Source organism: Octopus sinensis, linkage group LG8, assembly GCF_006345805.1.
Source record: "Octopus sinensis linkage group LG8, ASM634580v1, whole genome shotgun sequence".
Lineage (NCBI taxonomy): Eukaryota > Metazoa > Mollusca > Cephalopoda > Octopoda > Octopodidae > Octopus > Octopus sinensis.
This window is the reverse complement of record NC_043004.1, coordinates 715,558-738,057: the sequence shown is the minus strand read 5'-3', so window position 1 is coordinate 738,057 and position 22,500 is coordinate 715,558. Positions and strand designations below refer to the sequence as shown.

At 36.1% G+C, this 22,500-nt stretch overlaps 1 protein-coding gene and 2 long non-coding RNA genes across 3 annotated transcripts in view; 2 read left to right on the top strand and 1 right to left on the bottom strand.

The window, feature by feature from the left end:
* The window catches only part of LOC115214944 (kelch-like ECH-associated protein 1), a 178,916-nt gene that overhangs the window by 155,324 nt on the left and 1,092 nt on the right, over positions 1–22,500 (bottom strand). The gene's annotated exons all lie outside the window — the stretch shown is intronic.
* LOC118764477 lies at positions 17,747–18,075 on the top strand. Its single transcript, XR_005000283.1, has 2 exons — positions 17,747–17,806; positions 17,963–18,075. It is a non-coding gene; the product is annotated as an uncharacterized LOC118764477 (long non-coding RNA).
* The window catches only part of LOC118764476, an 18,945-nt gene continuing 15,619 nt past the window's right edge, over positions 19,175–22,500 (top strand). Inside the window, exon 1 of the long non-coding RNA XR_005000282.1 lies at positions 19,175–19,186. This is a non-coding gene — a long non-coding RNA (uncharacterized LOC118764476). The remainder of the gene's footprint in view (positions 19,187–22,500) is intronic.

Genomic DNA, 22,500 nt, shown 5'->3' with positions numbered 1-22,500 from the left:
GTTGCGATTCTGCCTGCTCGCCGCCATATTAGTACTAAATATCGGTTACAAATTTTGGCACAAGGCCAGCAATTTCGGGAGAGGAAGTAAATCGATGGCATCGACACCAGTACGCAACTGATACTTATTTCATCGACCTCGAAATGATGACAGGCGAAGTCAACCTCGGCAGAATTTGAACTCAGAATGAAAAGTCCAACGAAATACCTATTTCTATTTCTTTACTACCCACAAGGGGCTAAACACAAAGAGTACAAACAAGGACAGACAAACGGATTAAGTCGATTATATCGACCCCTGGTACTTATTTAATCGACCCCGAAAGGATGAAAGGCGAAGTCGACCTGGGCGGAATTTAAACTCAGAACGTGACGGCAGACAAAATACCGCTAAGCATTTTGATCAGTAAGGCTATGAGATATTTAGTCCAGCAACTTAACAGAGATGCGATGTAGAGCCAAGCATACTTTGTGAAGAAGAAAAAAAACTCCTATAAATAAGCGCAAGCGTGGCCGTGTGGTGAAGGAGATCGTTTTGCAACTATGCGGATTCGGGTTCAGTCTTACTGTGCGGAACCTTAGTCTTCACCATAACTCCGGGCCAATGAATACCTTGTGAGGGAATTTGGTTGATGGAAACTGTATGGAAGCCTTTCATATGTGAGCGTGTATCTGTTTGTTGTGTGTGTCTTTGTGTTTGTTCTCTCTCATCGTTTGACGACCGGTGTTGGCTTGTTTACGTCCCCGAAACATTAGCGGATCGGCAAAAAAAATTACAGATTGAATAAGTACCAATTTTAATTAAAAAGTTCCGGAGTCAATTTGTTCGACTAAACATTTCAAGGCGGTGCTCCATCATGGCCGCACTCCAGTGACTGAGACAATTAAAAGACAAATGTATAAAGCACGATAATGGCAAATGCTGCACAACGAGATGTCAGCTTTCCGTGTGCCAAGTAAGCGTTGTCGCTTCAAGTTTTAATCAAAGCATTTCACTTCACGTTCCTCTTACACCCCTGAGAAAATTTTATTTTCCTCAATACAATTCCTCCACTCCTTCATGAAAGTGAAAAATTAATTCATAATGAAAATACATGATTCAATTATATATTGCTTGTGATGTGGCCCAGAAGACTTCTTCTCCGTTCTTATAATTTCTCTATAATTTGAGGCATCGAGACGAAATGAAAAGGAAAGATAACTAATATAGCTTTACATTACCTCCATTCAGGCAGTGTATTTCGTTTTTTTATTATTTAATATAATCTCATCTTCATTCAAATATATACCTACCAGCTTACTGCAGTCATTTTTCTCATTGCTACGTATTTTATTCAATCACTTACAGCTTTCATATTTTAGCGTCAAAACACTTCACTAAATATTGGAACCTTTGCACTGAGAATAAGTAAAAGACAAGTGATTCAATATAAGTGGGAAATGAGAAGACTGAGATAACACTAGCTTCCTTGATTCCTTAGATACTACTTAAATACTTCGTTGATGGCTTAAATACGATGCTACATATTTCTTTAAAGTATGGAACTTATTAACATCATAAAATTCGGCAACCAAAACTATGACTAAAACTCGAATATGATAAAGAAAGCCTTCTAAATTTTACAAACGCTTTAGTTATGAATTAAGACATTTTCTGCAATTTGTTATTGTTACTGATTGTCCCTCCAACATAACTTGGTACCAGAGGGTCTCTGCGTATTCTCCTCCGTATTGTCTTCTGTTCCTGCCTCTGCCCAGACATTATCTCTTCTTTCACTCCTCATTGTTTTCGACCAAGTAATCTTAGGTTTTCCTCTTCTGGTATCTTGCACTGTCCATTCTATTGCATCACGCATTACGCAGCTTTCAGGCTGGCACCGAAGCATGTGGCCAAGCATCACCATCTATTCTTAAAGTTTCTTGACCTAAAGACGGTAGATGCACGGAATCGCTAGAGCGTCGTACAAATGGTTTTCGGTATTTAGTTTCGGCTCTTAATGTTCAGAATTCAAATCCCACCAAAGTTCACTTTGCCTATTATCCTTCCGAGGTCGATGAAATAAGCTTCAGTAAGTACAAGAAAAGTTGCATGGCCTAGTGGTATGGGTGTTGTACTCACGATGATAAAATCTTGGTTTCGATTTCCCAATCGGGAGGTGTGCTGTGTTCTTGAGCAAAACACTTCATTTTCTTTCTCTCAAGTCTGTAAATAAGTTCCAGGAATAGCTGGGAAGTTAACTCTGCGACGAACCAGGATAAAAGTGTTATAATTTCAGTCACTAATACTCCATGAAAACCGGATGAAACTCCGACCTTAAGAGTCCTAGGGCTTATAACAGACCTGAGTAGTCGATTAATCCGAAGAACCCCTCGCTACAAATTTGTGGATTTGTGCTGAAGTTAGAAACAAATATTTCTTCAGTCACTTTGTTTCTCAGAAAACAATGTCATTCCACGTCCAAGATTCTTCCAAGACGACTGATATGCTATGATTTACTTCTAAGCATTAAAAAAAATTCTTACTAGTAACATATAACTGAATCTTCTGTGACTCGAAGTCACAGAATCATATTTCTATATTTCTGGGAGATTAATAAGAATTTGAATCACATGAGAGTTGAGTATAAAAGGGTCTGAAAATGGCGACATATCAACGTGATAAGAGTAGACAGTTTTGTGATTACACATATCGTGGCTACACACCAATGTACATCATTTGTTTCTCCTTTGAATTTTACTTCTTTGCTGACAGAGCCAAAGAAAGAAGCTCTATGTAATCTTTCCCCCAATAGAAATAGAAGCTAAATCTCATTAAATCAAACCCAACTATATCTAAATAAATGATCCATTAGATAATGTAGACCCAGATAAATATAGAGGGACAGTCATAGTTAGAACATCTTTGATAATATTCATGTCTGGTCGATTAGAGCGGAGGTGAGTTAAAAACCAAAAACAACTTTTTTGTTGCCTAAAGTGTTCCTAGATTCAAAAAACCAACATTTACAGTAGACCAAGCTCAATAATTCTCACTTTCGAAAAGATTAGTTACTCTTCTGTGAACATTTGTCGGCGATATATTTTTAGTTATAATATTTCAATGGTTGTTGCTTCAAGTATTCTGACAGATCTCCCCCCCCCCGACAAAACTCTATATTTATTGTCCACCGACGAGCATCCATTTAAGCCAGACTCCTGTCAAGCAGCAGAAATAGATTAGATTAGTTCAGCTCAAGCTTTGGAGCATCGCGGCAAATATTTCCCTCACACGATAAATATGAAGAGGAGTGACGTAAGAGATAATTTCATTAATGCATTTATATATTTTAAAAAGTAAGAAATAAAGCATGGCGGCCACTTTTTTTTTCTTTTTTTCTTTTCCTTCAAGCAGTAAGTTGTCGCGAATCACTGGTTCTGCACTAGAATAAATACAATGTCTGCACATATATGCGTGCACACACACACACACACACACACACACACAAACATATATATATTATATATATATATATAATATATATAAAACCTAATAGGTATAAAATTAGTCAGCCCTTCGTATCTTGTATCAACATTATGTGTCAGAAACAGTTTTGTTTACTTGCTCTCTCTCTCTCTCTCTTTTTCTCTTATCATATATATATATATATATATATATATATATATATATATATATATATAATTATATATATATATATATATGTATATGTATGTACGTGTACATGTGTATATGTGTGCATGTGTGTGCATTTATACACATAATGTAAAGGGTAAAGACCCCTTCGGTCGAATGACCAGGATTGCACCTAGAAAGTTACCCTCCTAGACACAAGTCCGGGCAAGGTTGTTTATGGAAGACCAGCAGTCGCCCATGCATACCAGCCTCCCTCTCCACGCCACCAGTGTTATCCAAGGAAAGACAAAGGTCGATACAGCTTGGCACCAGTGACGTCGCAACTCATTTCTACAGCTGAGTGAACTGGAGCAACGTGAAATAAAGTGCCTTGCTCAAGAACACAAACACGCAGCCCGGTCCGTACATTATATGTATATAATATATATAATATATATATATATATATATATATATATATATATATATATATTATATATATATATATAATGTACATTATATATATATATTATATTTTTTACTGTTTGAGTTATTTGACTGCAGCCATGCTGGGCACGGCCTTTAATCGAACAAATCGACCCCAGGACTTATTCTTTGTAAGACTAGTATTTATTCTATCGGTCTCTTTTGCCTCACCGCCAGGGTTACGGGGTGTAAACACACCAACATCAGTTGTCAAGCGATGATGGGGAGACAGACACAGACACACACACTTAAGCATATACATATATATAATGGGCTTCATTTCGGTTTCCGTCTACCAAATCCACTCACAAGGCTGTGGTGGACCTGAGACTATAGAAGAAGACACTTGCCCAAGGTGCCACGCAGTGGGACTGAACCCAAAACCAAGTGGTTGAGAAGCAAGCTTCTTACCACACAGCTTCACCTGCGCTTATATATATATATGAAAGAAGGTTTGAAAATGCAATTTTAAAGATGTTTATTCATTTGACTGATTTCACTTTTTTAGAAAAAGATTGTCAAAAGTAAAATGTAAAGCTTTGTATAAGTTTTGTTGTGTTAAGGACTGGTTGTCACAAAAGTTATAAAATACATATATACATTCTTTGATAATAATAATAATAATAAAAAATGTTAAAAACAGTTTACAATGAAGGCATTTAAGAAAATATTCAACAAAATGTATTAGGAGCTCAATACAAATCATGTTTGTTTGGTAGTATATATATACATACACAGTATTATCATCAAAGAGTGTATATATGTATTGTAATATTTTTGTGACAACCAGTCCTTAACACAACAAAGCTTATATAAAGCTTTACATTTTACTCTTGACAATCTTTTTCTAAAAATGTGAAACCGGTCAAGTGAATAAACAGCTTTAAAATTACATTTTCAAACCTTCTTTCATATATATTTCCACTCGTGCAGTATCTTACAACTTAACTTTGTTATATATACTCTTTATCTTTTATTAAACTTTTAATACTTTTAATATTTAAAAAAAAATAATAAATTAATAATTAATTGATTAATAATTAATTAATAAATAATATATAAATATAAAAATATACATACATACATTATATATATATATATATTGTATATATATATATAAATTTATAAGTTTAAATTATTTAAATAATTTTTATTTTAACTTTTATATTTTAAATTAATTTTTATGTATTGGCTTATGTTTTTTCACTGTTGACTTGCCTAATAGTGGTTTCATCTCTAATTAATATAATATATATATATATATATATATATGTATGTGTGTGCGTGCGTGTGTGTGCATGGATATATATATATATATGTATGTGTATATATGTATGTATATATATGTATGTGTGTATATATATGTATATATATATATATAATATATATATATATATATATATATATATATATTATATATATATATATATATATATATATATATATATTAGAAGAAATGAGGTAATCAGAAGATCGGATGGTTTTATTTACAGATATTTATTTATATATTACATTTTTTACATATATATCATATCAAATTGATACACTCTTTGCAAAACATAGCGCTTTCTCCCATTCTAGTGGGGTTTTCAAATCAAAATAAGTTCCGAAGGAACTTATTTTGATTTGAAAATAATGTTTGCGCTAATGTTTGCAAAGAGTGTATCAATTTGATATGATATATATGTAAAAAATGTAATATATAAATAAATATCTGTAAATATAAACCATCCGATCTTCTGATTACCTCATTTCTCCTAATATATAATACCTGTACATCATCTCCAAACCTTCCAATATATATATATATATATATATATATATATAGACCTCGACTACTGGGGTCGACTAGAAAAGCTGAAACTGTATTCACTCCAAAAGCTGAAACTGTATTCACTCCAACGACGCCGTGAACGCAACATTATCTGTATGATGTGGAAAATATTCCATCAGCACTGTCCAAATGATGTTGGCATCACCTTCAAAATACATCCAAGGCTTGGACCACGTTCTATCCGTCCACAACAAAAATCTAAATCGCATCTCATAACAACAATACGGCTCAATTATTTCACCTCAATTGGACCCGCTCTCTTCAACATTACACCAGGACACGTCAAAACAGAAACTGACCACACAGAATTCAAGAAGACTTTGGACAAATTCCTTCAAACAGTCCCGGACAAACCACCCACACTCGGATATATCTCCGCAAACAATAACTCTCTGCTCGAATGGGCCTTGGTTCCCAAATCCTGATTGAAAGACTTCGCCAGGTGGTGCTATTAAGTTAGACATGACCTGGGCCAATACTGGCCAAAACCTTTCTAAGTTAAGTTATATATATATATGATACATAACATATATTAAGATTATACAATATATTTTTGTTTTTCTTTTAATTCTTCTTAAGAGACTTCAAGCCAGCGCCAATAAAGCAACATGACTTTTTGAGTTCAGAGTCTTTCACTGTTTGTAAATATGTTGTTGAGTTGGTGTGTTGGTTGAGCTGTCCATGCTGAGTGTGTACATCTCAGATGGGAAATCTTTGAAACGTCTTACAAATATTCACTGTGCTGTTAATTGATTAAATTTGTAGAATCTGCGTCAGTGTCTCTTGGTCGTTCCTTGAAAAATCTAGCACTTCTAGGTTTTTGTGTAAATTTGTAGGTACAGAGCCTAATGCACATATGAGGAAAGGTACAAACAAAATATTAGAGCTGCATTAATTCACCATAAATACAAGAGCTGCATTAATTCACCATAAATCTTGTCATTTTCTTGAACTTTTGATAGTACATTTACATTCGTTAAACAGTTGCCCTCTACAACAGTGCATGACTTTTGTTTTCTGTCCTACAGAAAATATCATATATGTTATGTTAGAACCGAATTTCTGTTTTTATTGGAGTGTTCCACCAGTATTCCTTGTTATTAAAGGCATGAATGCAAACTGGTCCTGATTCACCCTTGACGTACACGTCATGCCAACCCTTCCTTCGGATAGCATTGTATATAGACTTTACAACTATATCATCCCTCAGAGGACAGAAACAAAAATGTTACTCATATCAAGAAAACTTCACTGCCCTCGCCCCTTATTCCTGAGTAGTACACAACTAGAAGCCTTCACAATCACTTCAATAGTTGGGCCTCACTATCACTGACGATCTCTCATGGCGAAAGCACTTCCTAGGATAGAATCTCAGCGGCCCTTCTCTTCAAAACCAAAAGATACATTCTTCTTGAGTTCTAGGACCTATAAGGCCAGATACCCGGTTTATATGGCTTAAAAGCAACCACAACATTCCTTGTGGACGGAAAGCCTGTCCGTTGCAGGATTCCAGACCAGAAATTTTTACAGGAGGGAGCTAGTCGATTACTTCAACGCCAGTAGCTGATTGGTCCATTATTTTATTGATCCTGAAACAACGAAAGGCAAAGTTGACCTTACTGGTATTTGAAATCAGAAGGTAATGGGCTGGAAGAAATGCCGTTCAGCATTTTGTCTGACATAATTACGATTCTGCCAGCTCCGACAATTATTGGTTTGCAGGCGCGTGGCTTAGTGATTAGGGTGTTGGACACAAGATCTTAAGATTGTGGTTTCGATTCCTGGGCCGGGCAAATCGATTGTGTTCTTGAGCAAAACACTTCATTTCACGTTGCTCCAATCCTCTCAGCTGGCAAAAAAAGACCGGCGTCCCGTCCAGGAGGGGAATTTATATGCCACTGAAACCAGGAAACCGGCTCTTATGAGTCGACATGACTCGAGAAGGTAACTTTGCCTTTTTTAACAATTATTGATACTCTTCAAAGCTCCGATGAGATCCTATGGAGTATTAATCTCACACTTGTGATGATGCTACGAATGTACATACAAGCATCCCTGACCGCATCCAGAGAAAGAAAATACGACTGAGTGACATAAAGTCACTCGCGGGCACTCGCCAGCCCCTGATCTATTTGCGCGCTGTTTCTTCCTCTACTTTTACCTACCCCTGCTACGTATAATGGTTTCTGTTCTTGGGTGCAGCCAGATTCACGTCGTCCCTCCCCACACGTCTCACCTCCTCTCATAACCTTTCTTCGGTCTAAACTCCTTCCCTGGCGCGCACTCATTTACAACCTCCAGTATTTCCTTTCCTGCCGTAGCGAGGACAAACATGGACACGATGACACACACATATGCAGATATATACATATATATATATATATATATATATATATATATATATATATATATCTATATATATATATATATATACCCATACATACATACATATATATTATACTATATATATATATATTATATTTTATATGTGTATATATATATGTATATAATATATATATATATATATATATACATATATAAATCCATATATATATTATACATACATATATATATATATATATAATATAATATATATAAATACATACATAATATATATACATATATATATATATATATATATCTATATTTATATAATATATATATATATATATATATATATATATATGACTATAAACATAGGATAATTCATTCACCTATTTATATATATATATACATAATAAATACATACATATATATATATAATATATATATATATATATATATACGCACATATAAACACACACACATAAGCACATACAAACGACAGGCTTCTGTACGGTTTCCGTCAATCAAATTCGTTCCCAAGGCATTGATTGGCCTGTGGTTGTAGAAGTCACTTTCCCAAGCTTCTTAACCACCCAGGCATACCTGGAAATTTTTTTTAAGTTTGAGAGTTTGCTGCTCCGATGTTTGGTCGGTCGGTCGGTCGGTTGGTTGGTTGGTTGGCTGGTTGTTTGTGTGAAACAGAATGGAATGTTATGAATGAATGGAAATGAAATCTATGAATGAAACAGTGAATACGTCAGCGAATAAATAAGGTAAGAACGCCACATGTTATTGAACAAAAGAACCATTCAGCGTATTTTTATGTTTACTTCAGAATGGGATTCCCGCCGTTGTGTTGGTGGGGAGTAGTGGTAATGCTGGTGGTAGTTGTGGTGGTGATGGTGGGAGTGAATGACGACAGTGGTGTGGCGATGGCAGTAGTGGTGGTAGCAATGGTAGTGGTGTGGTTGTGTGATGGGGGTAGTAATTGTTGAGTGGGCGGTGCTGGTAGTAATAAAAGAGAAAATAGTAATATTGCATGTACAAGCTGTGTTATGTCTGTCTTTGTCCCCCACCACCGCTTGATAATCAGTAATGGTGTGTTTAGGTCACCGTAGCTTAGCGGTTCGACAAATGTGACTGATAGAGTAAGTATCATGCTTTAAAAAAAGTATGAGTACTAGGGTTGATTCGTTCGGCTAAAATTCTTCAAAGCAGTACCCCAGCATGGCCGCAGTCTAATAACTGAAACAAGTAAAGGAACCAGTTATTGAGTGCCCCGCCCGTGAAGGATCGGTGCTAGATGTGTAGAAACAATTGTCGTGATTAATGATAAATTCTCGTATAGAAGAAGAAGAAGAGAAGAAGAAGAAGAAGAAGAAGAAGAAGAAGAAGAAGAAGAAGAAGAAAAAGAAGAAGAAGAAGAAGAAGAAGAAGAAGAAGAAGACGGAGGAGGAGGAGAATAATGCGGGGTTTGCTATGATAGTAGTAGGATGATAAATGGCCAAGTGCCCTGAAAGTGACTTTCTGTGGATGGTAGTAGTGATTGAATTCTTGAGACATCTCTTTTGACTGTATTGTTTATAATATTGCACTAGTAGTAAAGTAAAGAAGGAGGGTGGCGGAGAGGAAGAAGACGAAGAAGAAGAAGGAGAAAGAGAAGAAGAGATAATGATAAGGGAATGCGGGATGGTATGATAGTAGTAGGATGTAAAATGGTCAAGTGACCTAAATGTGGATCGTTGTGTTTTATAGCAGTGATTGAGACTGTTTTTAATGAATTCTTGGATGTCTCTTGAATGTATCATTTGTAAAATTTGCGCGTGTTTGAGTTATTCGAAGGCCGTAGTGGATAAGTCGTTTGTGCGTTCAAAAGGGGTTTGTATTTTGTAATAAAGAGAGTTTCTTTACTAATTCGTTAGCTGCAGGTTGTATCGTCCCTGAATTGGTAGAGGAGAAAAATTCTGAAACTTAGATTTTTGTTATTGGCGCAAATATCGATGTGTTGGTTAAATGCTATTTTTCTGTTTTGGGGAATGTTGATCTGGGATCTGGGATCTATGCAGAGCCATCCTTTCACGTAGACTGTTTTTGTTTGGTCTATGTATTGCTCTTGACACTCAAAGCAGGTTAGTGCATATATCAGGTTCCCCGAAGCTCATGTGAAGCTACTTTTCACTGTGAAACGTTGTCCCTGTTTGAAGGAGAACTCTGATCCCTCAATTAAATTGACGCATATCCCACAGCAGGGTCTTCCGCATTTTTTTACTGACGGCTTCAGTATATATATGGTGATTGATTGACTGATTGATTGATTGGTGACTTTTCAACAAATTATAGAATTCGGCAGATTAGAATCTCGATCACAGCGTTTCAAACTAACCTTATGATTCATCGTCTCTGCGTAGTATATCCATTTACATCTTATAGTTCCATGGAAGAACAGTGGCCAACAATAGTAGAACGCGCCACCAAAACAATGAGACGTCGATTGCAGGTAGACTTGAATTCATTGACAACGTAGCTTCTGAGCATTATTGTCTCGAGTCCCACTACTCATAGGGGTCGGTTACCCTGTTTCCATGCTGTGTAAGTGACCGAGATCACAACTTTCCCCTTGGACAAGGCGTCTGTCTGTCCTGGAGTTACTCACCTGCAACTGGATAAATTAAGTGTTTTGTTCATGAGCACAGCGCACCGCCCAGTCCGTGAATCGAAGCCACTAGGTCGCACTTTGTGGCAAGATGTCCTAAAAAAACAAATACTAAGCGTGATGGAAAAACCTTTAAAGGAGTTTTAGTCTTAGACTTAGACCCCCAGTACAGTTGCCCTGTACATCGGGCATTAAGACGTCTCACTCATCCTTCCTTCGTCCCTCTGGCGGTAACCATTCGAAGTGGAAAGAGTAAGACTTGAAAGTCGTGTTTTCCAACTGCTAGAAGAACGAATTTAAAGAAGAGGATACTGCAAATTTGGGTAAAATAGTTAAGACCAGTTTATTGCAAAATCTTGATCGAATGTATACATAACGGCATTACTGCTGCATAGAAGGGAAAAAGGAGTGTTATACCATTTAGAAAGGAGTTTAACATTGATACTTATCTACTTTATCAATTACATTATAAAACTTTATTTTAGCAGTGTATTTAGGTTTTTGATCAGCACTCTCTGCTTTTATTTATAAGTGGTGATTGTGAAATGTATATATTTTACAAGTTATTTATTGAGTGATAGCTGCGTAGAGAATGCCTTGTGTGAAATGTGCAGAAAGAGTTGCTATTGAATTGAATACATATTGCGTAGGACGTAAGCTGCGTGTAGCAGTGCTTTTGTTCTTTTTTGACATGTCGAGTTATAGACCTTGGCATGTGTTTTACGTCTTCGTTTTTCAAAATATTTTCTATGCCTAGCATTCCTATTATCACCCATGTATTTTCTTTATACAAGTTATGCACATTTTCATTTTACAAGTTACTACGTACATTTTCTTTTTGGTTATTATTATTATCGTTATTATTGTCACGGTGGTGTAAAATTAGGAACAGTACTAAATCGGACTGAATGTGATATACCTTTTTGTATTCTTAGTGAAAATGGTGTCAGAGTACACTTTCTCTTTCATTCATATCTCCAGCAATGATTGATATGTACCTCACTCAGGTACTGAGGTCATGCCATTCAATTAATAATCCGACTCTCTGAAAAAATATGTGACCTTGTACCGATAAGGAATAAAAAATGACATAAAGCAGCAGATATCAGATTTGGTTGAGTGCTTGAGAAAATGCTGGGGTCGATGAAATTAATAAGCAGATGGCCCTTTGTTAAAAGTAGAAATAAACAACTACGTCTACTACCACTACTGCTGCTACTGCTGCTACTACTACTACTACTGCTGCTGCTGCTACTACTACTACTACTACTACTACTACTGCTGCTGCTGCTGCTACTACTACTACTACTAATAATAATAATAATGATAATAATAATAATAATAATAATAATAAACTACTGAATAATAATAATAATGCTACTACCACTACCACTACTACCACAACCACTACCACTACAACTACCAGTTCTATTATTATTATCATTATTATTATTATTATTATTGTCATTGGGTGAGAGAGTAGCACATGCCATCAAAGTGACACTGCGATAAAATATACGAAGCCTAGTACACCCATCATGGCTACCCGTCTGATAAGGGTAGACCAGGCATATGCATCACAACCATATGTGCGCAACATAGTGATCTCATATCAAGATAAACAGCAAATGACCTTGCAAGTGGATCCCATTTAGAATTTTCTTAAGGCCGAGTAGCCCATACCGCTCAAAAGGTCCCTGAATAAAAGTGGTTTAAGGGTGTTGGATGGAACACCCATGGTTCCAGAGTTGAATTATTCAAACTCCAAAGAATCCCTCTCAATACATGACTATGATACTCTCCAACTATTTCTGCTTGTGATCAGAGATTTACATATCATCAGCTACCAGGGACATGCTCAACTAGTTAAGGTCAAACAAGTGACAAGTAAATCTGCGGTATTGAGCAGAATATTTGCTATATCCCATCTTTTATATCAAGACAAAAACATGTACATGTTCCAGTCAGTTGTTGTTGCTGTTGCTGTTGTTATTATTATTATCATCATCATTATTTTATTGACTTTGCACAGATTCTAACACTGGAGATGTACTACGGTGTCAGCTGTTCACTACCAGTGAACTAAGGTAGCACCCCTTATTTTTCGAGCACCATCCGGAGTGTTCGAGCGGTTCCAAGCTGTGCTGCTTTCTGCAAGTGCTCCACCCTTATAGCAGCCCCTATTTGTTCCATGTACTTCTCATGAATTTTACTCACTGTCCCCAGGGCTCCGACAATTATTGGTACTACTACCAACATTTTCATCGACCACAACTGCTTAACTTCCCAAGCTAACCTGTCAAATCTCTCGACTTCCCTTTCTTCCTTATCGCATACTTTGTTGTCAGCTGGGCATGCTATATCTATGATCCAGCATCGTTTCCTTCTCAACTAACACTATGTCTCGTTTGGTATTCTCTATCTCATGGTCGCACTGAATCATAAAATCCCATAGGATCTTTGTATTATCATTTTCGATGATGCCTTCGGGTTTATGTTCGCACCAATTTTTGCTCTGTCAAGTCCATACTTGTTGCAAAGTGTCCAATGCTATATTGTCATGACGTCTCTTATATTCCTTCTGGGCTAGTGGCGTTCATTGACTGTTAATATGCCATACGGTTTCACCATTTTGTCCAAAATTTCTGCGCTTATCACTTTCTGATGTGTTGTCTATTCTGTATTTGATGTAATTGGTTCTTAATGCTTGATCTTGAGAAGCACAGTTTAGAGCCTCCGTTCCAGTTTTAAATCGTGTTTAGTCATCCAGAGCCATCTTTTTTTCTGTCTGTCTTCAACATCTCTATGGAATTGTCTATGCATTCTTTTCTTTACCCACCTATTTTCAGTTTCATTCGTTTTCAATTTCTTATATAGTGCTTTATCTTTGCAATTTTTCATCCTACACAAGCCTGACCTTCCTACTTCCAATAATGACAGTTCTGTGGGATATTTTACATACCATGCTATGTTGCTTTCTTCTGCTCTAATGCTGTGTTCGCATCCAATAAGTTCTCTTCCCCCGCTTTTTCTTGGTACATACAGTCTGACTGTGTCACTTTTTGGGTGGAGTGTCCCATATCTAGTTAGCAACTTCCTTGACTTTCTGTCTAAGCTGTTTACTTCATCTGCTGTCCATGCGATTACCCCTGCTCCATATCTAAGGAGTGAAACCGCCCAGGTGTTGACAGCTTCAATCTTATTCCGTCAGTTTAATTTCGACTTAAGGATCAGTCTCAGTCTGTGCAAGTACTCCACCTTAATTTTTTCTCATTTCTTTCTCCATCAATTTATCCATTTACAAAATCCACAAGTACTTTTAGCCTGTATCTTCTATCTGCTTCATAACCTCCACCGACGGTATCGTTATCCCGTCCATACATTTGATTTTGCCTCTCTCCAAGACTAACACACCACACTTTCTTAGTCCGAACTCCATTATGATATTAGCACTGAAAATATACACTGTATCAACGAGGGAACTGACTTGGAATTCATCTTTACCATAAAGTTTGAGGTCATCCATGAATAACAAATGGTTGACTTTTTGTTGGCAGCTTTTGAATACATACCCAGCTTTTACTTTCCTCAGAATCAATGTTAGTGGTTTCAAGCGCAGTACAAAGATCAGTGGGGACAGGCAGTCCCTTTGGAACATGTCCCTCCTGATTTCTACAGTCCCTAAACTTCTTTCGTACGCTGTCAGGTCTGTCCGCGAATTCGCCATACTTTTCTCAAGCGATCGTTCAACTTTCGATGCAATACCAAATAGGTTCATATATTCCATTATCCAAGAGTGTGGGATCATATTGTACACCTTACGTCGATCCATGACATGGCTAAGGTACTTTTCGCCCTCTTGCAGTCTCTAAGTACAGTTTTCTCTATCAGGAGTTGATCCTTGGTACCTCTGAACTTACGCTTGCAACCCTTCTGCTCATGTGGCAGATGTTCCAGATGTTCGTACATTGATTCTGCGAGTATTCCAGTCGATAATTTCCACATAAGTGGCAAACAGGATATCGGCCGGTAATTTTCTACCGAATTGCCTTTTTCGATGTTTTTCGGCACAGCACTGTATTACCCAATGTCAACCACTCTGATGTTACTTGGTCGGCATTTAACAAGGTGTTGAGTTGTGCATCTATTCGTGCATGACATTCACCAAATCTTTTGATTCAGTAGCTTTCAATTCCATCTAGTCTCGGAGCCTTCCAGTTACCCATTTTTTTTCTCTGTTTTTGCCTTCACGTCTCTAACTGAAATGACTAGTTCTGCCTGGTTTGGACAGACTACTGTTTGTTTCAGTTCTTGCAACCACTCAGCATCCTTCTTCTGCTCTTTGTCTTTGCTCCAGATGTCACTCCAAAACCTTTGACTTTCATTGTTATCTGGTATCAACTTTTTATCGGTACACTATCCATTTATTTCTTTATAGAATCTCTTCTGATCTACTCTGAATAACCTATTATTTTTATTATCATTATTATTATCATTATTATTATTATTATTATTATTATTATTATTATTATTATTATTATTATTATTATTGAGTGAGAGAGCAGCGCATACCATCAAAGTGGCACTAGGGTACAAATATACGAAGCCCAATATACCCATCATGACTACGTCTGATAAGGGTACACCAGGCACTTATATCACAACCATATGTGCGCGACAAAGTGATCTTATATCAAGGTAAACAGCGCATGATTCACAGGTGGAGACCCAGTTAGAATTTTCTTCAGGTTAACCCCTTACCCAACAATTATTTTGAAAATAAATGTATTTTTTCAGACATATTTTTTAATTGTTTTATTTTACTATGTTTTGAATGGTGATTTCGAGGTATATTTCAAACCTTATTTATTATGAATTTTAATTCAATAATATTGATTTTAAATTACCGCTTTGGGCAGAAACAAGTTAACCCGTTTTTAGACGAAGGAACTCATTTGCTGTCGATTTTGGCGAGTCTATCTTTTGACGAGTTAACTCGCCAGAGATAGAAAAAAGCGATTTCGGTCAAAACGCATATATTCGTTTCTGCCGGGTAAGGGGTTAAGTAGCCCATCCTGCTCAAAAGGTCCTTGAATAAGGTTTGTTTAAGGATGATAAACGAAACACCAATGTTTCCAAAGGGGAATTAGTCAAATCCTAAAGAATTCCTCTCAACATATGACTATGATGCCTCCCCACTACTTCTGCTCGTGATCAGTGATGCACTTATAGTCAGCCACTAAGAGACATGCTCAACTGGTTAAGGTCAAACAACTGACAAGCAAATCTGTGGTATTGAGCAGACTGTTTACTGTAAAAAAATTCCGTTATTATCGTATCGGTCCCAATTTCTGAGTTAATTCATAAGAATTTTCTCCTCGTCAGCGATAAATGCGGTAAGAAATAAATGAAATACTTACTTATACCCTTGAAAGAAGCAAACACTAAGTCATGAGCACAATTAAGTACCCCAAATATATCCAAAATAGAAATTCTCCTGCACACCTCTCATAGAGTGAGAGAGTCCGGAAGTGAACACTGTTAAATTTACATCTAATATAGGATAAAATTTTTCTTAAAAAATTGTATCAATGACCAGTATATTAAAAAATACCTCTAAAGGTTAAACTTATAAAGAACTTATAAACAAGGGCAAAATTCTTATGAAGGAGGAAATTCTTATGAATTAACTCTGAAATTGGGACCGATACGATAATAATGGAATTTTTTAGAAATTTATGTCGGCTTACTTCGAGACGCGTTCTTATAGTGATAAATTATATGGTTATTGACGATTTGTCTAATTTCGGCACATTTTGCATTAGAATTTTTCTTTTGCCCTTGTTTATTAGTTGTTTATAAGTTTAACCTTTAAAGGTATTTTTTATATGCTGGCCATTAATAGAAATTTTTTCGAAAAATTTTATCCTATATTAGATGTATTTTATTACATTTATATATAATACATATATATATATATTATATATATATATATATTATATATATATATATATATATATATATATATATATATATATAATATATATATATATATATATATATATATATTACTACGGCACTCTGTCGGCTACGGCAACGTGAGTTCCTGTTGATCCAATCAACGGAACAGCCTGCACTCCACAGACACATGTACCTTTAACGTAGTTCTTGGAGAGATTCGGCGTGACACAGAGTGTGACAAGGTTGGCCGTATGAAATACAGGTATAACAGATATATGTAAAATGGAACAAAAACGCAAAAGGGAACAATAAAACATTCGGACAGTAAATACGTCTATCTGTCCGAATGTTTTATTGTCCTCTACTGCGCTTTTGTTCCATTTTTTATATTTATATATACATATAGCGGCGTGCGTACACACAGATAGAAGATAGATAGATAGATAGATAGATAGATAGATAGATAGATACATACATACATACATACATACATACATACATACATACATACATACATACATACATACATACATACATACATATACGCAGTCATCACATTCAGTTAAAATGACTTTTCCTTTGCTGATGAGAAAATCGTAATGTTTTACATCATTTTATTCCCTCCAGAATAATACCAATGTTTTCTTCGAAACATATGTCAGAAAAGTATAAAGATTTGAATAACACCTGCCTTTAACTTCATTTCTTTATTTATTTGTTATAGAAACACATTTCACTAAACCCTACCTTTTAAGTGGGCTATAACATTCTTGGTACTTACGTGAAATTTTTACTACCCTGATATCTATTCATTTATTTTTTCCGTATTATTTGTACACATTGTACACATGGTGGACGCGTCTGAAAGGTCTAGAAACAAACACTTTCCTCTCTGGTAAATCTCTCATCAACTTCTTCAAGTATTACTTGAAGAGGAAGGTGAGAGTAGAGAGGAAAATTTTGTCTAGAGAATATTTCAAAAAAAGATGGATGGATGTAGCAAGGATGACATGTATGAATGACGGAGCCACCTTGAACATAATCCTATGAACCCGGAAAAATTTAAAATAGAGGGTTACTCACTTGAAGAGGAAGGTGAGAGTAGAGAGAGAAGTTTTGTCTAGTAAATGTTTCAAAAAATGATGGGTGAACGTAGCAAGGATGCCACGTGTGAATGACGGAGCCAGCTTGAGCATAATATTATGAACCAAAAAAAAAGAAAGGAAAAAAGAGTCACTTACTGTAATGTATTTTTTTTTTGCATGACATTATTGCCCAAGGTTACCGTGGTCTTTTCCGTAGGCTTTTCTTTCCACTGATAAACCTAATCTGTTTCCCTTTTACATCATGACATTTCTGTGATACACGAGCCCTATTGATCGGCCCCCTATTTTTTTCCACGATCATTTTTGATCGGAATTCGACCCACTTTTTTTTTTCTTCCCAAAAAGAAAAGCTCTATTTTGTCCCCTCTGTGTTCAGCCCAGTATGGTCAATAAAGAAACATATTTGAGCCTCCAACATCAACCGTTTAGAAAGGTTTCTGTTATTATTCAAATACTTTTACCTTTATCTATCACATCAGATCTTTCGGGGCCTTCCTGTCTTTAGAGTCGAAGGTTCTGTACTTTGGAAGTTTTTCACCAACGTACAAACCTAAATAATGCTTCTTCAGACTAAACCAGGAGTTTTTCAGGAATGCATACCTGTCATTCCACCTCATGGATATTGTCCAAGAGCTAGATTAAGGACCAATACAGTATGATTACTGGACTGTGACCATGCTGGGGCACTACCTTCAAAGGTTTTACTCGAAAAGTTTCCCCAGTATTCGTGCTTTTTTGTTTTTTCGAAATTTGATATTTATTCTATCAGTCTGTTATACCGAACCGCTAATGTATGGTGATGTAAACAAAACAACACCGGTTATGAAGTGGTGTGGATGACAAACACAACGACAAAGACACATATTCGCACACACACACACACACACACATATATATATACAATACATATGTATGTATACATACATTCATACATGCATCTATGCTTACATACATACATACATGCATACATGCATGCACACATGTATATATGTATGTATGTAGGCACACATGTATATATGCATGTATGTAGCATACACATGTGTCGCCGATGTCACTATATGCATGTATGCATCCATGCATACATATACACATACATATACACATACATATATGCATGCATGCACGCATGTATGTATGTATGTAGGATAAGGGAAACTATAGGGCGAGCTGGCAGAATCGTTAGCACGCCGGGTGAAATGCGTAGCCGTATTTCGTCTGCCGTTACGTTCTGAGTTCAAATTCCGCCCAGGTCGACTTTGCCTTTCATCCTTTCGGGGTCGACAAATTAAGTACCAGTTACGCACTTAATCCATTTGTCTGTCCGTGTTTGTCCCCTCTGTGTTTAGCCCCTTGTGGGTAGTAAAGAATTAGGAAATTATAGAAGGAACATCCAGGCAATCAATACAAGTTCCAAAGCATAATTTTAAACACACAACGAACTAAATATATAAATTTATAAATCAGTGAACAAAACTACCCTTAAATGTCATATTTGAAAACTATGCATCATGTACGTTGGGTTCAGGTACCGAATGCAAGAGTGACAAATAAAGAGATAAAAATTCAAGGTAAAGGATTCCATAAAGAATTGTTCGAATCGATTAACAATTTCATATTCATACAATATGTTGGATGAGAGTTCAAAATTTAAAAAATTCATAGTAGATAAATATGCATGCATGTATTTATTGTATGTATGTATTATGTATGTATGTATGTATGTATGTATGTATTATGTATGTATTTATGTATGTATGCATGTATGTATGTATGTATGTATTTATGTATGTATGTATGTGTGTATGTATGTACGCATCTATGTATGTATGTATGCATGTATGTATGTATGTATATATGTATGTATGCATGCATGTATGTATGTATATATGTATGTATGTATGTATGTATGCATGTGTGTAGGCATGTATGTATGTATGTATGTATGTATGTATGTATGTATGTATGCATGTATGTATGCATGTATGTATGTATGTATGTATGTATGTATGTATGTATGCATCTATGTATGTATGTATGTATGTGGCATGCACGTGTCGTCGGAGCCACTGCAATCAGAACAGCAAAGAACCAGAAGGGATATTGCAATGCCTCTCGTCTGATACTTTTTTTTTTTCATTATTATTACCACAGTTCGACTGTCCTTGGCTTGTATTTCATTGACCCTAAAAAAATTATAAGTCAAAGTCGACCTCAATGGGATCGGAACTCAGACTCGAACAGCCAGAAAGAGTATGTCGCGCGGGATGATATATCAGACAACCTAACGATTCTTCTAATTTGCGATCATATATTCCAATAATGATTAATTTGTTAATCTTAGAGTACAACGTCATATGAAAATTGTAATAGATGGGTTTTTAATGTTCTTAAACTAAGAGACGTTTATTTTTACACACATACACACATGCATGCATACATACACACACATCCAAACAAACAAACAAATAAATAAATGTAATATATATATATATATATATATATTTGTGTGTGTGTGTGTCTGTATGCATGTATATATGTATGTATGCATATATATATATATATATATATATATATATATAGAGAGAGAGAGAGAGAGAGAGAGAGAGATAGATAGATAGATAGATAGATAGATAGATAGATAGATAGATAGATAGATAGATAGATAGATAGATATAGTAAATCTTCAAACAAAACGAAGAGCAAACACAAGGGAAAAAATAACAACGCGAGGACGTGGCACATGCAAAGTATTAGCAGTCGCTCAGGGAAGGAAAGTAAAGTAGTTTTACATTTCGAGCAAAGCTCTTCGTCAGAAACAGGAGACGGAAGAAAGTCCAAGAGAAAAGGAAAACGGGAGGGAAAAGATCTCCAACGATCCACATGTGGTTACATTTTGATATATATATTTAAAGTGTATTCTGTTAGGAGCGTACTAGAGTACAAAATAGAGTTCGTTCACCCTTAGAATTACTAAATAACCGGTAGTGTTCGAAGTCTAGGCTTAGGCATTCATCGTGTGTGAAAAATAAACATCGAATAAATAGAGTCAACAGGAAGAAGTACGTTGAGACAGCTATTTAAACACTACACAAGTTTCGATACTAACATAGATCCACATATACACAGGATTTGAATTAAGCAACGGTTTACCTGTATAACGGCATCCAGTTGCATCTCCTCAGGATGTAATCGTTGTCCCCGTAAGTAAATCTTTGACTTTGAAGCTAACACATTATATGTCACCTGAGGAGATACAACTGGTCCCATTATACAGGTAAACCGTTTATTAATTTAAATCCTGTGTATATGTGGATCTATGTTGTATCGAAACGTGTGTAGTGTTTATTAAATAGCTATCTAAACGTACTCCTTCCTATTGACTCTGTTTATTCAGTTTATGTGTGTGCGTGTGTGTGTGTGTGTGTGTGTGTGTGTGTGTGTGTGTGTGTGTGTGTGTGTGTAAAAAGGTTGGATTAAATTTCGTCCTTTAATCTGAAGGATTCCAAAAAAAATTTCTAATATAGAGTCTTCATATTTTGCTGGTAGCTTACTGGTGTAAGTTTGCGAATATGAAAAGAATACTTGTATATGGTGTGTTGCGAATTTATGGAAAGGTATCCCGTATTCACACCTCTTCATTCTGTCTCATAAGAATAAATATGAATCTCCAAAATCTTACTCTGCTACTTCCTTTATCAAGTCCATTGTAAAAAAAAAAAAATTGTTTATACGTCTCGCATTGATAAGCACAGTAATATATAATTAAATTAATTGAACTAATTCAATTATTTTTATTCAACCATGAATTTGCATGATTTTAATATCGCTGTTCGAAACGATTGTATGCATTGGATGGAAGCACTCCGTCGGTTACGACGACGAGGGTTCCGGTTGATCCGAATCAACGGAACAGCCTGCTCGTGAAATTAACGTGTAAGTGGCTGAGCACTCCACAGACACGTGTACCCTTAACGTAGTTCTTGGGATATTCAGCGTGACACAAGGCCGGCCCTTTGAAATACAGGTACAACAGAAACAGGAAGTAAGAGTGAGAGAAAGTTGTGGTGAAAGAGTACAGCAGGGATCACCACCATCCCCTGCCGGAGCCTCGTGGAGCTATAGGTGTTTTCGCTCAATAAACACTCACAACGCCCGGTCTGGGAATCGAAACCGCGATCCTATGACCGCGAGTCCGCTGCCCTAACCACTGGGCCATTGCGCCTCCGATTGTCTGCATTAACGTACGTAGGTATGTATATATAAATGTGTGTATGTGTGTATGTATGCATGTATGTATGTATGTATGTATGTATGTATGTATCTATGTATGCATGCATGTATGTATGTACAAATTCGGTGTGTGTTGTGTTCCGTTACTTAATAAATGAAAAATGTATGGTAAGTAAACAACCGTCATAATGTACGCTAAGTGTACAACCGCACGAATTGGTTGTTAACTGAAGAATAAGGGACCATCTGTGTCTATCTCCCGTCCGGTTTATTCACTCAGGATACTTTAAGTCGTTT